The sequence below is a fragment of the Mus musculus genome, chromosome 9, assembly GCF_000001635.26.
Source record: "Mus musculus strain C57BL/6J chromosome 9, GRCm38.p6 C57BL/6J".
Lineage (NCBI taxonomy): Eukaryota > Metazoa > Chordata > Mammalia > Rodentia > Muridae > Mus > Mus musculus.
Window position 1 is genome coordinate 56,438,561 of NC_000075.6, and position 17,716 is coordinate 56,456,276.

General features: G+C 40.4%; 1 protein-coding gene across 1 annotated transcript in view; it reads left to right on the plus strand.

The window, feature by feature from the left end:
• Positions 1-17,716, plus strand: part of Hmg20a (high mobility group 20A) — a 78,318-nt gene that overhangs the window by 19,942 nt on the left and 40,660 nt on the right. The window lies entirely within an intron of this gene.

Here is a 17,716-nt window from a genome sequence, read left to right on the forward strand (position 1 = left end):
AAGCCTTCGCAGCAGTATTCTCTGAAACAGGCACTGGGTAGTCATGGTGATGCCTGAAGAGTTTGTGATGATCAGCTAGTCTTACCAGTACTGAGCTAAACTGGCGATGTGGGCAGGTTTTGTTTAAGCCTCCACAAAGGAATATATACTTGCTCACAGTTCTTAGAATAGAGCTCTTAAAAACTAAGGGCAGAGTTGAATTCTCAATGACATATTGGCTCATGAATTTGTCATCTTTTTCTTGAATGTAGTTCTTTAGAAAACATAACAGTCCCAGAAAAGAAAGGTAATCTAGGATATTTGTTTGCTACTAATATTGACAGTATTGTTTATGTTAGGATCATCATAAGTATGCTATGATGCTTCCACTTTAAGTACATGGCACGTCTCTTCATGAAAATACAGCAGAAAATGGCCACATTGCACAGTGCTAATGTCTTCATATATTTAAATTTTTCTGCATTTTCTTAGACACTTTGAGTTTTCATTCATTCTTTTTATGTTAGAGATTATTTTCTTTATCATTTTAATTAATTTTTAACATACAAAGTAATGAATACCATTGCCATTTCCATGTATTGTATCATTATTGTTCACATGCACACCTCCCACCTACCCCCCTCACCCCCATATACTCTTCTCGATTTGTTGGTGCCCTTTCTTTCCCCGAAGTAAGTTCCTTTTCTGCTGTCCTGTCACATGTATTCTGTCTCTCTCACGCTTGCTCTCTTGCTCTCTTGCTCCTCTTCTCTAACTCCACTCTCATAATCCCCTTCTCTCATGTGCTGCATATATGTGTGCATGCAGATGTTTATAAATTTCAGTCTGGATTCTTCTTATGAAAGAACGTATGCAGTGTTTCTGAGTCTGACTTACTTACATAATGACCTCCCCTGATCTGCAAATACCATGATTTCATTCTTCTTAACAGCTGAAGAGAGTTGGATGTGGTGGCGAACACCTTTAATCCCAGTACTCGAGAGGCAAAGGCAGATGAATTTCTGAGTTTGAGGCCAGCCTGGTCTACAAAGTAAGTTCCAGGACAGCCAGGGCTATACAGAGAAACCCTATCTCGAAAAACAAAACAAAACAAACAAACAAACAAAAAAAAAACCAGTGTATATGCCCCACATTTTCCTTACCCACCCACCTGCTGGTGGACACTAAGCTGGTTCCTTATCTTAGCTATTGTGAATAGTGCAGAAATAAACGCGGGTGTGCAGGTGCCTCTGGTATGCTGACTTAGAATTCTTTGAGCATATACCAAAGAATAGTAGAGCCAACTCGCATGATAGTTCTATTTTTGGTTGTTTGGCGTTAGGGATGGAGCTTGGGGGCGCTTCATACAGATTTCCATAGTAGCTGGACCAGATTGCATCCCCAGCAGTGCAGAAGTGTTTCCTCCTCCACATGCTCGGCAGCGTTTGTTATTGTTTTCTTGATGATACCCCTGACTGGGGTGAGATAGAAACCCAAAGAAGTTTTAATTTTCAATTCCCTGGTGGCTAAGGTTGTTGAACACTTTCAAATATTTAATGACCATTTGTATTTCTTCCTTTGAGAACTGTTAGACCTAGTTTTTAATTAAATTACTATTTTTAAAACTGGTTTCAGAAAACAGAATGCTTAATTGTACATGTGATAAGAAATTATAACAGTTTGAATAGCTTTATGGCTACTAGCATTTCTTAAAACCCTTTGTAGGGGTTCGGACAGTTTACTACCAGAATAAGGTTGTAGCTGTTTCCGATTTACTCGTTTTATTTTTGTGTGTTTTGCATTCATATCTGAAAGTGCACCGATGCTTACTTGGTGGCATGGGAGGTCAGGAGAGGACATTAGATCCCTTGAAACTGGAGATACCTATAGTTGTAAATCATCAAGTGGGGCTGTGAATGGAATCTGGGCCCACTGCAAGACAGCAAGCGCTCTTAAGCACTGAGCCATCTCTCTTAAACCCTACTACCAATTTTTTTAAAGATTTATTTATTATATGTAAGTACACCGTAGCTGTCTTCAGACACTCCAGAAGAGGGCATCAGATTTCATTATGGATGGTTGTGAGCCACCATGTGGTTGCTGGGATTTGAACTCAGGACCTTCAGAAGAGCAGTCGGCACTCTTAACCACTGAGCCATCTCGCCAGCCCCCTACTACCAATTTTTAATAAAGTAAAGCTCATTTCAAGAGGAAATGTTTAATTTTTTATCATATGCTTATTATTTACCATATGTTTTAGCGTATACTAACTAGGATATTCTTATTTATTCCTAGAGTTTAGTACTATCCTTAGAAGCTTTGTGTAAAGAGAGAAACATGGTCAGTATTTCTGTGGCTGTGAGCAGGGTTAGTGCTCTGGTGGGGGAGGGGGCAGAATAACATGATTAACAATTTTGATGCCTAGAAAAAAAAGCCCACATTTCTAACTTCAATGTTATTCATTCTACCTTTAGCAAAATTATTCTTTTCTGTGGATGAAATACTTTTTTAAAACTTGGTATATTTATTGATATTTTCAAATTTACAAGAGATTCATAACTAGTCTCGGGTAAGTAAAATTGGAAGCCCCTGAGTTCATAAATATCTGCTGCCGGGTATTACTAAATGAGTTTCTGAACTCATAATCCTCTGACTGCTACTGCAGGCTCGCTCTTTGGGTTTTTAAGGTGTAAAATATTGACTCCAGAGCTGGTGAAGTTATGTCTTTAATACTGTAGTATTATGCAAATATGATACATTTAGACTGCAGAAGGAGTAGGGCCTTAAGTAGAAAGCACTCAGCCATATTTTTAAAGTCTTCTTAAGTGGGTTGCCAATTTAAGCAATGTGATCAAGTACTTTTTGTGTCCATTTCTAAAAAGGGGACAGGAGCAGTTTTATTTTGTCAGAAATGCAGTGTCAACTGTTGTTTATTTATTTACTAGCAAAAAAAAAACTACTTACTTAAGTCTCATTTACAGATTTCTTCTCCCTAGTGTTTAATTAAAATCTCTAGCAACACATGATACTAAGGATAGAGTATAGATTTATTGATTATGCAAAGAAAGAGTTGGGTCAATTATTTCTTTCTAGCTTTCAGCCTTTACTAATTACACGTCTTCTCATATTTATTTTAACAACTTTATCTAATGGCACCATCATTGACAAAAAATAGATGTGCTTTATAGTCTTTCTATAACTATGTCCACATCAATAGAGTTGTTGTCTTTGTTTAGCCAGGCATCATGGCACACACCTTTATTTCTAGTGCTTGAAAGGCAGAGGCAGGTGGATCTCTTGAGTTCAAGGCCAGCCTAGTCCACAGAATAAATTCCAGAACAGCCAGGGATAGATACCTTGTCTCAAAAACAAAACAAGGGGCTAGAGAGATGGCTCAGTGGCTAAGAGCACTTACTGCCACTCAAAACCATCTGTAATGGGATCTGATACCCTCTTCTGATGTGTCTGAAGTAAGGGACAGTGTACTCACATACATAAAATAAATCTTAAAAAAGAAAGAGAGAGAATGTGTGTGTTTAATGTTCACTTATTTCAGCAGAAATTGCTGTTCAATTTTTTAATTAATTTATTAGTATGGGGAGTTGAACCTAATTCTTCACACATACTAGGCAACTGCTTTACTGCAAAACATACTATCAGCCTTTAATTTTGAGACAGTATCTCACTAAAGTGTTTAAGATAGCCTTGGACATGTAATTGTTCTGCCTTAGCCTCTGAGTCCACCCTGTGATAAAACCAAACTGATGCAAGTGCTCTCTGTTTACACCTTGCCCTGGAAGGCTGACCTCAAGGTGGCTGTTGCTACTCCAAGGTGAAAGACTAGGGAGCAGCTGGTATAATTGCATCCTTGTCATCAAAACTTTGAAAATTCTGGTCCGGTAAGATGGCTCAAAGGATTAAGGCACTTGTCATGTCTGACCAGAGTTCAGTCCCCAGAACTCCCATAATAGAAGCAAAGGACTGACTCCCATAAGTTGTCCTCTGACTTCCTTGTATGTACTGTGTCATGTGTGTGCATGTCCACACCCAGATACACAGTCAGTCAGTGTAAAAACTTTTTAATAAAAAGTAGAAAATGCCTATCCAGTTGGCAAAAATGATTGATGATCATTTTCTATATCAGTGATAATATATAACTTGTTAATAGTTGACTATCATCCAATAAAATACTTAAGTTAAAAGATTTGAAATTCAGTAAGTGTGAGGCCAGTCTGATCTACATTGTAAGTTCTAGGACAGTAAAAGCTATGCAGAAAGACCATGTTTAAAAAAAAAAATTACAAATTAAATGAAATTCAGGCTGGGAAGTTGTCTCAGTTCTAAAGTGCTCGCTGCACAAGCATGAGAACCTGAGCTTGGATCTCCAACACCCACATAAAAACCAGGCACAGTAGTGCGCATCCTAACTCAGCGCTGGAGGACAGGCAGGTGGCTCCCTAGAACTCACCGGCCGGCCAGCCAAGTCAGTGGCCCTGGCCCTGGCTCAGTAAATAAAGTAGAGAAGACGTCTCTGCTGACTCGGGCCTACACATACCTGTGCATGCTCCTGTACAAGCACGTACATACCACAGACACACACAGACACACACACACACACACACACTATATGAAATCCAAATCAAGTAAGTCTGCATGTGGGGCGTTGTTTATAAAGCAGTGTGTTTAGTGTATGATTGTGAGCTTTTTTCCTGCCCTCAACTTAAGTTGTTTGTTAATTTGATTTGTTTTTTCAAACTCGGCTCCTGAGGAGAACAGGGACTGTGTTCCAGCTGGTATGTGAACTCTTAGCTGTGTCCCTGTTTGTTGTCTGGTACTTTATATTTCTAGTAAAGATAAATCATAGCTACTGCTCCAGAACTAGTCAGCTGTAACCTTCTTTTCTGTCGTTTTATACACTGTTTTCTTTGTCTTCCAAGCAGAACACATCTCCCAAAACTTAGAACTCACTTTACCTCACTAGTGCTAAAACGTTTCGGCAGTTAATGGAAGGAAGATTGAAACCTAGCTGGCACCATGGGATCTCGGTCAGTTTTCTGACCTTCCTTGGTAATGCATGTGTAATAGTTCTGAGTGGCATTTGCTCTCCAGAGCTTTAGAGTTGATTGCAACTGAAATGTATTACAGGAAAAAAAGATAGATGTTATAATTAAGAGATTGTAAGGGAGATCAGAAATAACTTGTATCTGCTAACCTAGTAATATGAAGGCCTGAAACATATTTAAATATGATGCTGTTGAAAGTAATGTTCCTGGTATGAGGATTTAGAGGAGATTTGCATCCTAAAGTGGTTATATAAATTGAGCTTTAAACCTTACAGTACTTATCTTCTAATTATTGGGTTATTTTCTGAACATAAGATATTTGATATATTTTATTCCTCAGTTAAAGAGGGGTGGGGATCAGGGTTACAGGTTTTTTAAAAGAGGATTTTTAATTTAGTGTGTACATACACACACACACACACACACATGCACGCACGCACACACGTGTGCACACACACATGCGCGAGTGGACAGGTAGAGGTCAGAGGGCAGCTGTCAGGATTCAGTTCTCCTTTACCTTGTGTGTTTCAAGGATCAAACTCTGATTATCAGGTGTAGTGGCATCTTTAACCACTGAGCAATCCTGCCTGCCTGGGGTTGCATTTTGCTTTTATTTATTTTTTATTATATTTTTTATTATTTAAAACAATTTTTGAATTTAAATATATTTTCATCAGAGGGGTGGAGAGATGGCCCAGTGGTTAAGAGCTGCTCTTCCAAAGGGCCTGGGTTCAATTCCCAGCACCAACATGGCGGCTCACAACAGTCTGTGACTCCAGTTCCAGGGGATCTGACGCCCTCACACAGACACACATGCAGGCAAAACACCAGTACATGTAAAATAAAAATAAATAGTTGAATATATTTTTAATCATATGCTTCCCCTTCCTCAAGTCCTTTCAGATGCTCTCCCCATCCCTATCAGATCCAACTTCAAGTTCTTTCTCAAACAGCAAACAAAAACTGAATACTCCCAAATAAAGAAAATTAAAAAAATTTTTAAAAACACTCAAAAAGGAAACAAACTGTTCCAACTAAAAGCATACAAAACCTGTGGAGTCCATTATCTATCAGTCAGCTACTGCCCATGAGGCCTGCCCTGAAAGGGTCACTCCACTGGAGAAAACTGATTTTCCCAGGCCTGGCAGATTTAAGTGACAGTTCTGTTGTTAACCCTTACCCTAGTGCCTAGGTGTTCACTCGTTCATTCGTCTATTCATTCATTTTAGTAAATATAACAAAATAAAATAATAAGATAAAATCACAATCAGGAAGAAAAGAGCCCAAGAAAGGACCCACAAATCAGAGACCCACTCATCTGCATACTTAGGAGTCCCATAGAAAGGCTAAACGGAGGCCATAATACATTCGCAGAAGACCCGGTGCAGACCCTGTGCATGCTGCCTCAGGCTCTGTGAATCCATATGAGCTTTATTCATGTTGATTTAGAGGGCTGCCTTTTCTTGGTGTTCTCCAGCTCCTCTGCCTCTTAAACTCTTTCCAACTCTCTGTGAAGTTTCCTGACCTCTTTGGGGAGAGATTTGATGGCAGCATCCCATTTATAGCTGCATACTTCAGGGTCTCTCTTTCTCTTTCTATGTGTAAAAGACCTGGCTGTGGGTCTCTACATTTTCTCCCATCTGCTGCAGGAGGAAGCTTTTGATGATGGCATAACAAGGCACTGGTCAATGAGTATGGCAGAATATCATTAGAAGTCATTTTATCACTAATGTTTTTGTTGTTGTTTTTTTAGGACCTTGGGCTATCTAGTCTCAGGATCTTGGTCACCCAAGCAGTGTTGGGTATGAGTTCCATTCTGTGGAATGGGCCTTCAGTCAAATCAGTTATTGGTTGGTTACTCTCACAAGCTTTGCCACCTTGCAGGTAATACACCATTATAGATGAAGGCGTTGTAGCTGGCTTGGTGTTCATGTTCCTCTTTTGATAACATGCAGAATAATTTCCTGTATCAAAGATCCTTGAACATAGGATTGAACGCTCTATGTAGGTGCCAGCTCAACACCTCCATGTTCAGTGAGTTGTGTGGGGCCTTGCTGTCAGTAACTTATAGTCCTGGCAACAGCCTGGGTTGTTAGAGGTTTCCTGTTCCCTTTAGCCAAAAACTCAATTAGATGTAACCCAATTTGGAACCTTTGTTTGTTTACAAGAGATGGCCACTTGGGACTCTGTCTCCCCAATTGTTTGGTGAGTTCATTTAGATCACCTTCATATATGTATATATTTTAGTAAGTTTCTACTGTATTAGGCCTCCATACTACCCCTCAGTGCCCCTTAATTTTAGCTGCCTCTCCCCATATTCCCTTCTACAACCCCCTCTCCTCCCCACTTGATCCTCTCCTTTCACCCCCCACATCCATTCATAACTATTCTATTTCCCTTTCCTAACAAAATCTATATGCCTCCCTGTCTTAGTCAGGGTTTCTATTCCTGCACAAACATCATGACCAAGAAGCAAGTTGGGGAGGAAAGGGTTTATTCAGCTTACACTTCCACATTGCTGTTCATCACCAAAGAAATTCAGGACTGGAACTCAAGCAGAGCAGGGAGCAGGAGCTGATGCAGAGGCCATGGAGGGATGTTCCTTACTGGGTTGCTTTCCCTGGCTTGCTCAGCCTGCTCTCTTATAGAACCCAAGACTACCAGCCCAGAGATGGTCCCACCCACAAGGGGCCCTTCCCCCTTGATCACTAATTGAGAAAATGCCTTACAGCTGGATTTCATGGAGGCATTTCCTCAACTGAAGCTCCTTTCTCTGTGATAACTACAGCTTGTTTCAAGTTGACACAAAACTAGTCAGTACACTCCCCAAATCCCTTATACTGTACCTACATTCTGTGGATTGTAAATTACTTATTATTGACTTAACAGCTAATATCCACATGTAAGTGAATACATACCATATTTGTCTTTCTGGGATACCTCACTCGGGATGTTGTGGGTTTTTTTCAAAGGTTTACTTATTTATTTTATATATGTTGACACTGTCACTGTCTTCAGACACACAAGAAGAGGGCATCAGATCCCATTACAGATGTTGTGAGCCACCATGTGGTTGCTGGGAATTGAACTCAGGACCTCTGGAAGAGCAATCAGTGTACTTAACCTCTGAGCCATCTCTCCAGCCCCTAGGATGATTTTTTTTTTCTAGTTCCATCCACTTGCCTACAAATTTCCTGATGTCATTTTATTAACAGCTGAGTAATACCCCATTGTGTAAATGTGCCACAATTTCTTTAACCATTCTTCTCTTGAGGAACATCTAGGTCATTTCCAGGATCTGTATATTTTGAGTAGAGCTCTAGTGAGAATTCAGCACAGAAATAGGAATGTGCTTTTGTTTTAATCCCAGGTTTCACAGGTATGGGGCTGCTTCACAGCAGGTAACTATGACTTCCCTCATGCTCTGGCAGAGGCATGGTTTTGCCAACTGCAGATGGTTTCTGCAGTTGTGGGACATTTGGACTTCTGGGGACCTTTTAGAAGTTATATAAATGCTAGGACCTCAAGAGGCATGTGGGTTGTTATTGTTGATTGTTGTTGGTCACAGTTTGTTAAGTAGTCATGTGCAGAGAAGAATCAAGAAAAAGAAGAAATTTGGCATCCTGACAGCAAAGATTGAGCTTGCCCCAAGGTATTTGATTCCCCTAATCAGCAAGGAGTAGTCTAACTATAACATTGCCAACTTTCTAACCCCTGACTTTATTCAGGGTTCTCTTTCCTTTCCTATCCTTTTTTTCTCTCATATCTAGTGTTAGGAGGTTGAAAGGGTGGAAGAAAAAAGAACCCACAAGATAGCCAAAGACAGCTACATAGAGCAGCAGTGAACATGGTTGAGAAGGTATCTCTGTGGTAGGATGAAGCATCTTTGACTATATATGCCCAAGAGTGCTATTGGTGGATCTTGAGGTAGATTGACATCTTCCTGAGGGACCACCACACTAATTTCCATAGTGGCTATACAAGTTTGCACTCCCACCAGCAATATGTGAGTGTTCCTCTTACTCCACATCCATGCCAGCACGAGCTGTCAACTTGTTTTGTTGATCTTAGTCATTCTGACAGGTGTAAGAAGGAATCTCAAAGTAGTTTTGATTTGCATTTCCCTGATGGCTAAGGATGTCAAACATATCTTTAAGTGTTACTCAGTCATTTGAGTTTCCTCTTTGGAAAATTCTGTTGAAATCTGTAACCCATTTTCTAATTGGGTTGTTTGTTTTCTTGATACCTCGTTTCTTGTGTTCCATATGTATTTTGAATATTAGACCTCCATGTGATGTGTAGCTGGTGAAAATCTTTTCCCATTCTGAATGCCTCTACTTTGTCCTTATGACAGCATCCTTTGCCTTACAGATGCTTTTCAGCTTCATGGGGTCCTATTTATTAATTATTGATCTTAGTGCCTATGCTAACAGTGTTTTATTCAGAAAGTCTTCCCTATGTCAGAGAATTCAAGGCTGTCCCCAACTTTCTCTTCTATCAGGTTTAGCTTATCTGGTTTTATGTTGAGGTCTTTGATCAATTTGGAGTTTTTTGCAAGGTGATAAATATGGAATTATTGCATTCTTCTACATGCAGACTTTCAATTTGACTAGCATCATTTGTTGAAGATGCTTTCTTTCTAGTATGTTTTTGGTCTATCAAAAATTGTGTCTGTGGGTGTATGGATTTATGTTTGGGTCTTCAATTGGAGTCCATTGATAAATGTATCTGGCTTTGTGCCAATACCATGTTTTTATTACTATAGCTCTGTATTTACAAGTTAAAATCAGGGATAATGATACCTCCAGCAGTTCTTTTATTATTCAAAATTGTTTTAGCTATGCTGGGTTTTTGTGTTCCCATATGAAGTTGAGACTTGTCCTTTCAAGGTCTGTAAAGAATTGTGTTAGAATTTTGATGGAGATTTCATTGAATCTAGTTTACTTTTGGTAGGATGACCATTTTTTACTATATTCACTAGTAAGCCAGCCAAATCTTACTTCCCCAAAGGATGCATTTGTGAGACCTTTCACTCAAGAACAGATACAGGATACCAAAGATGTGGCTGCAGCCAGAGAAGATTTAGTTGTTGTTAATATGTTGCTTTAAACCTTTTATATTATATTTTCTTTCAGCATGCCAAGATTCCCTTTTCTTTAGTTTTCCTTTTAAAAATTATTTAAAAGTTTATAGGACCAGGTTATTATGGAACCAAATTTGATTGATTATGCAAATGATAAAATAATACCTTTTAAAACATTCATGGTTTAAACATTTTTTATTTTGTTCCCACTCCCCCTACCTCCATCACCACCACCTCCTGCAGCCAGGGCCTCATGCTTGCTCTAACACTGAGCTAAATCCACAACCCCTTAAAGATTTTTAAAAAGCATAACATTTATGCTTTTTTTTTTTGGTTTTTCAAGACAGGGTTTCTCTGTATAGCCCTGGCTGTCCTGGAACTCACTTTGTAGACCAGGCTGGCCTCGAACTCAGAAATCCGCCTGGCTCTGCCTCCCAAGTGCTGGGATTAAAGGCGTGCGCCACCACGCCCGGCTCATTTATGCTTTTAGACAGAGACATTTCAAAAGAAAAGTAAACATTTCACACAGGAAGCTAGAGCATAATCAGAGCTGCTGAGGAAGCAGAGATGGAAGGATAGCAAGTTCAGGGCCAACCGGGGCTGGCTGCTAGTGAGTGCAGGCCAGCCTGGGCACTTGGTGAGACCCTTTCTCAAAAACAGAGGCAAAAAAAAAGCAAAAGGGTTGGGAATGAATGTAAATCAGGCATAGCACACAGGAGGCCCTCAGTTCAATAACCAGTATCTTGAAAAAAAAAAGTTTTTATTTTTTTAGATCACATGAAGACAGTGGATAGACTAATACTAGAATGATTCGAAACAAGGGGTGGCATTCACAATTACATTTGCATTTTAATATGGTCACTGAATACTCTGGAAACAGACTAGGGACAGGTCAGACTGATAGGAGGCTGTTAGAGTAACCAGGACAAGAAAAGGCTTTACATGTGACAATAATGAGAACCTAGAAAAGAAGGTCAATCATGGGGGTTGGTGGGGGATGGGGTGGTGAGGGACTGGTTATGACGGAAAGGCGAGGCAGCTTTGAAAAGGGCACTTGGGCTTTTTACCCTGAAAAAAAGAAAGTCCTCTCTAGAGGACAAGGGCAATGGAACAGATTTTAACAGAAAGAATATGGATCCCATTTTTTGTGTGTTCATTGTTGTTTCTGTAAAACATCAAAAGACTACAATCCATTGCAGGTACAGGCTCAGAATTTTAAAGACATCAGCAATACAAGTTGCTGTTTTACAGTAGAATGGGGAAAAGTCACTAGGAAAGCATACAGAGAGATCAGCAAAGGCTGAAATAATGCATAAAGATAACAGGGAACAAGAACGTATATAAGTATATATCCAGGTATACAAGTAGTAGGAAATGAATTTGAAGAATCATTTACAGCATCAAATGCTGTTGAGAAGTTAGAGCAAAACTCAAGCGGTCATTCGGTCATTGGACTGGGGAGATGGCTCAGAGGTTATAGTACTTGCCTTGCAAGAATAAGGACCTGAGCTTGATTCCCAGAATCCACACCATCACAAAAGGAGGTGAGGAGAGGGGCACAGTGGTATAATCCTAGCTCCGAGGAGGCAAAGATGGGATTCCTGGAGCTCAGTGGATAGCCAGCCTAACTTACTTTTCTTGGTGAGTGCCAGACCTGTAAGAAACCCTTGTAAGTGACGCTGTCTGAAAAAGCAGTGGGAAAGAGAGAGTGCACTTGGGAGATGATTCAGTCTCTAAAAGTCACCAGGAAGAAAGACTGGAAAATGGATCCCCAGAACTGCATGAAGCTTAGGTGAGGGGGCGAGCGTTCACCAGTCATCCCATTGTGCCTTCAGCAGGCTGGAAGACAGAAACTGTTATCTTGGAAGCTCAGTAGACCAACTAATTTGGTTAATGCAGTAGAGATCAGCAAGGTACCATAACTCAAATGAGGTGGAGGTGAGGACTGACACCCAAGGCTGTCCTCTGATCTCCACATGTCTGCACCGCACCATACTCAGAGACACAAGTTCTCATACAAATGAATATGCATATACACTCCACGCAAATACACATCAACACACACATAGAGTGGGGTGCTGGAGAAGTAGTTCAAGGATTAAGAGCACTGGCTGCTCTTGCAGAGGACCAGGAATTGCTTCCTGGTACCCACATGGCAGCTCACAATCATTTGTTACTCTAGCTTCAAGGGGATCGGACTCCTCTTCTGGCCACCATGGGCAATGTAGGCACATGGTGCACATACATACGTGCAGGAAAACACTCATATACATAAACAAAAACAAGTAATTTACTTCTGTGTGTATATTTGTGTCTATGTACATGAGTGTAGGTGCCTGTGGAGACCATATAGGATCCCCTACAGCTAGAGTTACAGAATGTTGTAAGCCACATAACACAAGTGCTGGGAACCAAACTTGGTTCCTCTGGAAGAGCAGCAAGTGCACTTAACCGCTGAGTGAGCCATCATTCCAGCCCCCAAAATAAAATACATTAAAAAAAAAAAGTAGACAGCACCTAATGATCCATCCACACCCAGGCTTGTCCTCTATTCTCCACAGACACAGGCAACACCTGCACACACTCACAAGTGTTCATCAGAAGAAGCACCGCAGGGGCTGGTGAGATGGCTCAGTGGGTAAGAGCACCCGACTGCTCTTCCAAAGGTCCGAAGTTCAAATCCCAGCAACCACATGGTGGCTCACAACCATCCGTAATGAGATCTGACTCCCTCTTCTGGAGGGTCTGAAGACAGCTACAGTGTACTTACATGTAATAAATAAATAAATAAATCTTTTAAAAAAAAAAAAAAAAAAAAAAAAGAAGCACCGCAGAGGGTAGCAGTGCCTGAGACGTCTCCATAAAGTTAGATATAGAAACGGGATTCCTGTAGGTTTCAGTTACAATGGAAGGAAAAGAACCAAGGTCCTTGAGGGAGCTAGGTCACTCTTGGCATGGTGCCTTCTATAGATAACAAAGATGCATGGGAAATCACAGCACAAAATGGTAAGACTCCTGATGCTCAAGTTTAAGTGCCAAATTTACACGAATAAAAGAGCTGGTAGCTCAGGGAATCAAGAAGCCAGCTGGCAGACTCAGCAGCATAGCCTCCTGTGTTCAGCATTCTTTGTTAAATCAGTGTGCCATGGAGCCACGTTCACTGTTGCTGACTGCATTGCCTGTATATACTTTCCTTGGATAGTCTGATGTATAACCTTCATCGTCTTCAGACAAGGTCTCAAGTTCGTATTTGCACGCCGCTCTTTGGAACCATCAGTTTCATGACACCTTCTCTCAGAGTACAGCCAAGAATAAATTTCTTTCTTCTCAGTTCATATGCTGCCACAAAACTTCCCCAGAGTTGTGAGATGAACACATTTTCTATCTGGAGTCAAGATTTACTTTGTATAATTCATGTTGCCAATAACCTTGAATTAATTTTGTCTCAATTATTGTTTCAGTCTACGAAATAAAAAAACAGAACATTGGGCCTGGGGATGTAGTTCAGTTAGTAGAGTGCTTCCTAGCATCCACAAACCTTAGGTTTATCTCCAGCACAGTGTAAATTGAACATGGTAGTGGCATGCACCTGATATTCCAGCATTGAGGGTGTGGAATCAGGAGAATGGCAAGATGAAAGTCATCCTTGGTTGTATAGTGAATTTCTGGCCAGTTTGTGTTACCTGAGACTCTGCTTTAAAATCAAAAATAATAACTTGGGTTTTTTTTTTTTTTTTTTGGTTTTCCGAGACAGGTTTTCTCTACATAGCCCTGGCTGTCCTGGAACTCACTTTGTAGACCAGGCTGGGCTCGAACTCAGAAATCCGCCTGCCTCTGCCTCCCGAGTGCTGGGATTAAAGGCGTGCGCCACCACGCCCGGCTAACTCGGGGGGTTTTTTTTGCCTTTATATTTATCGCCTAAACTTTATTTTTGTAAAGACTTTTAAATTCCTTAAAATAAACAATTATACTAAGTTTTCAGATGTCTCTTTGAGGTCAAGTAAATGCTTTTGTGTTTGCTCAGTTCTTTAGGCATAATCACTTCCCCAGTTATTCATCTTCATTCAAAATGTCTAGGTCAACCAACCAAGGAATGTACAAGGAGGGATTCATGGCTCCAGATGTGTATATATATATATGTGTGTATATATATATGTGTGTATGTGTGTGTGTGTGTGTGTGTGTGTGTAGCAGAGGATAGCCTTATCTCCCATCATTCGGAGGGGAGGCCCTTGGTCCTGTGGAGGTTTAATGTCCCAGTGTAGGGGGATGCTGGAGGGGTGGGGTGAGAGAGGGTGGGTGGGTGGGCAAGCACCCTCATGGAGGCAAAGGGGAGGGAGGAGAGAGAGGTTTTGGGATGGGGGGGCTTGTGGAGGGGTAACCGGGAAGTGGGATATCATTTGAGATGTAAACAAGTGGAATGATTAATAAGAATAAAAATTAAAAATAAAGGAAAAAAAAACACAAAATGTCTAAGTCAAAAAAAAATTCCCACCAACTTATCTTTTGTGTAAGAAACGCCCTCCCAGTCTAAGCCACACCTTGGGGCCTCATCATCTAATGTGCTCAGCAGTGAGGGATAGCCAGCTACAGATACTGTCAAGCATTTTAAATTTCTATTTTTGAATAAAATTTCTACAGGCTGATTATCTACTCAGATTGAAACAAAACTTTAAAATGCTAAAATTCAGTGAGGTGTAGAGAGAAGGGTGAATAAACAAAAACTGGAATACTAAAGCCCAGAATGTTTCCAGCTGACAGGAAGCTCAGCACTGGTCAGCTAAGTCTCAGGACATGGAACAGTTCTGTTTAGAACAGGGAACATGGGAGATCTGGCTACCTACTCCCTCCCCCAACAGAATGAGAACCCAGGGACAGAAACCTCTTAGGGATAGGTTTGGGATTCATTCCAAAAGAACCACACTGTCTGACATCAGGAGCTACTCAGAAGCTGGATAAACAGTGAATAGACTCAGGATGGAGTGAGCCTTGGGGTGGGAGTGGCTCCTGTCCATTGTGACTTAGTCCTAAACTGCTAGTCTAAATCAGTGTTTCACAAATAGAAAGATAGGTAGATACACACCTGTAAATATTTCAGCTCCCTGGGGCACCCCTCCAGTCAGAGCCCCTTTCTCTCCCTGTATCTGAAACAACTGCTATTCAGGTTTCTGTCACCATAGAGTTAATTGCTCTTGAAAATCATGTATATAAATGTTGACTATCCTGATTCCTCTGGAATTTTGTATTGTGTGGCAAACCAGGAATTTGCTGTGTAGCTCAGACTGTATTCAAACTCAAAATTCTCCTGCCTCAGCTTCCCAAGTGCTGGCTGGTTTTCTTTTTTCATTGTTAAGCCTTTGAGATTCATCTATGTTGCATGTGATAGTTTCATATTTATAATATTCTTGTTTTCATTGTAAGAATATACTGTATCTGGTTGATAAGGGAAACAGGAGTGGAACAAGGGGAGAGAGGAGCTGGGGGAGGGGAGGGGAGGGGAGGGGAGGGGAGGGACTTGGAGAAGAGAGAATGGTAACTGTGGTTGGGGATGTAATATGAGAGAAGAATAAATAAAAAGACAGAGATATAACTGATCCCTGATATTGTTGGTATTTGAGGTCATTATTAATAAAGTTGACATAAGTATTTTCGTTGTTTTGGTTTATTTCAGACAAGCTCACTCTGTAGGGCCCTGGCTGACTTGGAACCTACTGTGTAGACCAGGCTAGTTTCAAATTTGTAGAGATTAGCCTGCCTCTGTCTCCTGAGTTTTGGGGTGTAAAGGTATGTTTCACCGTATCTGGCACTCTCATACATTATATCTATCTATCTATCTACCTCTCTCTCTCTCTCTTTCTCTCTCTCTCTCTTTTTCTCTCTCAACTTGACACAACCTAGAGTCTCCTGGGAGGACAAGGTTTTTTCTTGAGACAGGATCTCTCTTCACAGTTGTAGTCCAGGCTGGCTTTGAACTCATAGAGATCCATCTGCCTTTGCCTCCTGAGTGCTGGAATTAAAAACATGTGCCACCACACCTGGCAGGGAGAAGAATGTATCTACATCACATTAGTCTTTGAGCATGTCTGTGGGGAGTTCTCTTGATTGTTAATTGAGGTAGGAAGACCCACCATGAATGTGGGCAGCACCATTTAATCAGCTAGGCCTTGAACTGTGTTAGAGTGAGGGACACCAGCTGAGCATAGGAAGCACGTAAGTATCCATGTGTTTATTCTCTCTCTTCTTTAATGTGAATATTATGCTGTGGATTTCCTTCAGCCCATGGTGGTAGACCCTTCTTCCCCTATACTGCTTTTAGTTAGGATATTTTATCAAAGCAACAGAGCCTGTAGGGCGTGGAGGGTTTTCTGAGTGAATGAAGTCCTGAGTGAATGTATGTTGCTGAGATTGGGCATAGCCATGTCAAAGACCATAGCCTCATTCATCTAGGGGACAATGGCAAAGCCTTCTCCTGTGCATGCACTACTACTGTTGATAGTGTGCAGAAAGTCTCCACCATAGCTTTCATCCCTGCCTCCAAGTTATAGCCTGAAGACTGCTCCTGCCAAGATGAGCTAAATAACCCTGTCACCTCGTTCAGCTATATATAATAAACCTTGTGGATATTAGGAACTAAACCCAGGACTTCTGCAAGGGCAACGAACACTCTAAACTGGAGCCATCCCTCCAGCCCCATTATTACATTTCCTATTACTGAAATATGAATATATGTTTATCAAGATCGGGTGTATTAAAATTTTCAAAATTAAAGTTTTTTAGAAAATATATAAACTTCTTGCCATGGTCTGTTTTCCAAAATTACATGGGGGTTAATACGATAATTTCGGTATATTTTCATGCAATATATTAAGAGAGTTAATAGCTCATAATTTGAGTCAATCATATATTTCTAATCAATAAGAGAAATGTCTTCTTCTGTTGCTAGATAATGGAGAAGGAATAAAAAGTCACAATATTCCCTCCCCTTCAAAATTTGTTAGTTACCCACCAAGAAAATGAACTTCACCTGTTTCTTGACCTTCTATAATATAAAGCATTAGTTTTTATAAAGCCAAATGCAAACCTTTCAAAGTATAAAATTTAATTTATTTTTTAATTGAATATAGAACCCGTGGGTGATTTTGTAATATGAAACATGACTTTTATAAACAGAGCTCATACTTTCCTGCTAGACAGGTCTACTTCTCGCTGCCTTGTCCGCCTATTCAAGAGGCATGGTGAAAGGCAGCCTTGAAGTCTATCACTAAGACTTCTTTGGTAATAACCCAAACTTGAGTTTTGGGGCTATTTAGTAACTTATCTTCTTTAGAATTTAAGAGCAAAGTACAATAAAAATAATTGAGGGCATTTCATTCATCTGTTTAAGCTAGTAAGCACGTTGCCTGTTGTTGTTTTTTTTTTTTTTTGGTTTTTTTTTTTTTTTTTACAGAACCTTTTCATTGCAGTGGTAGTAAAGACAGTTGCCTCCTTGTTGATGTTTGTTTCTTTATCTTTTGGCTGAGGAAATCTGAATTACCCAGTGTCCTCTGCAGTGTTTTTAGGTTGTTGGTTTTCTTCCTGTTGCTGTTATTGT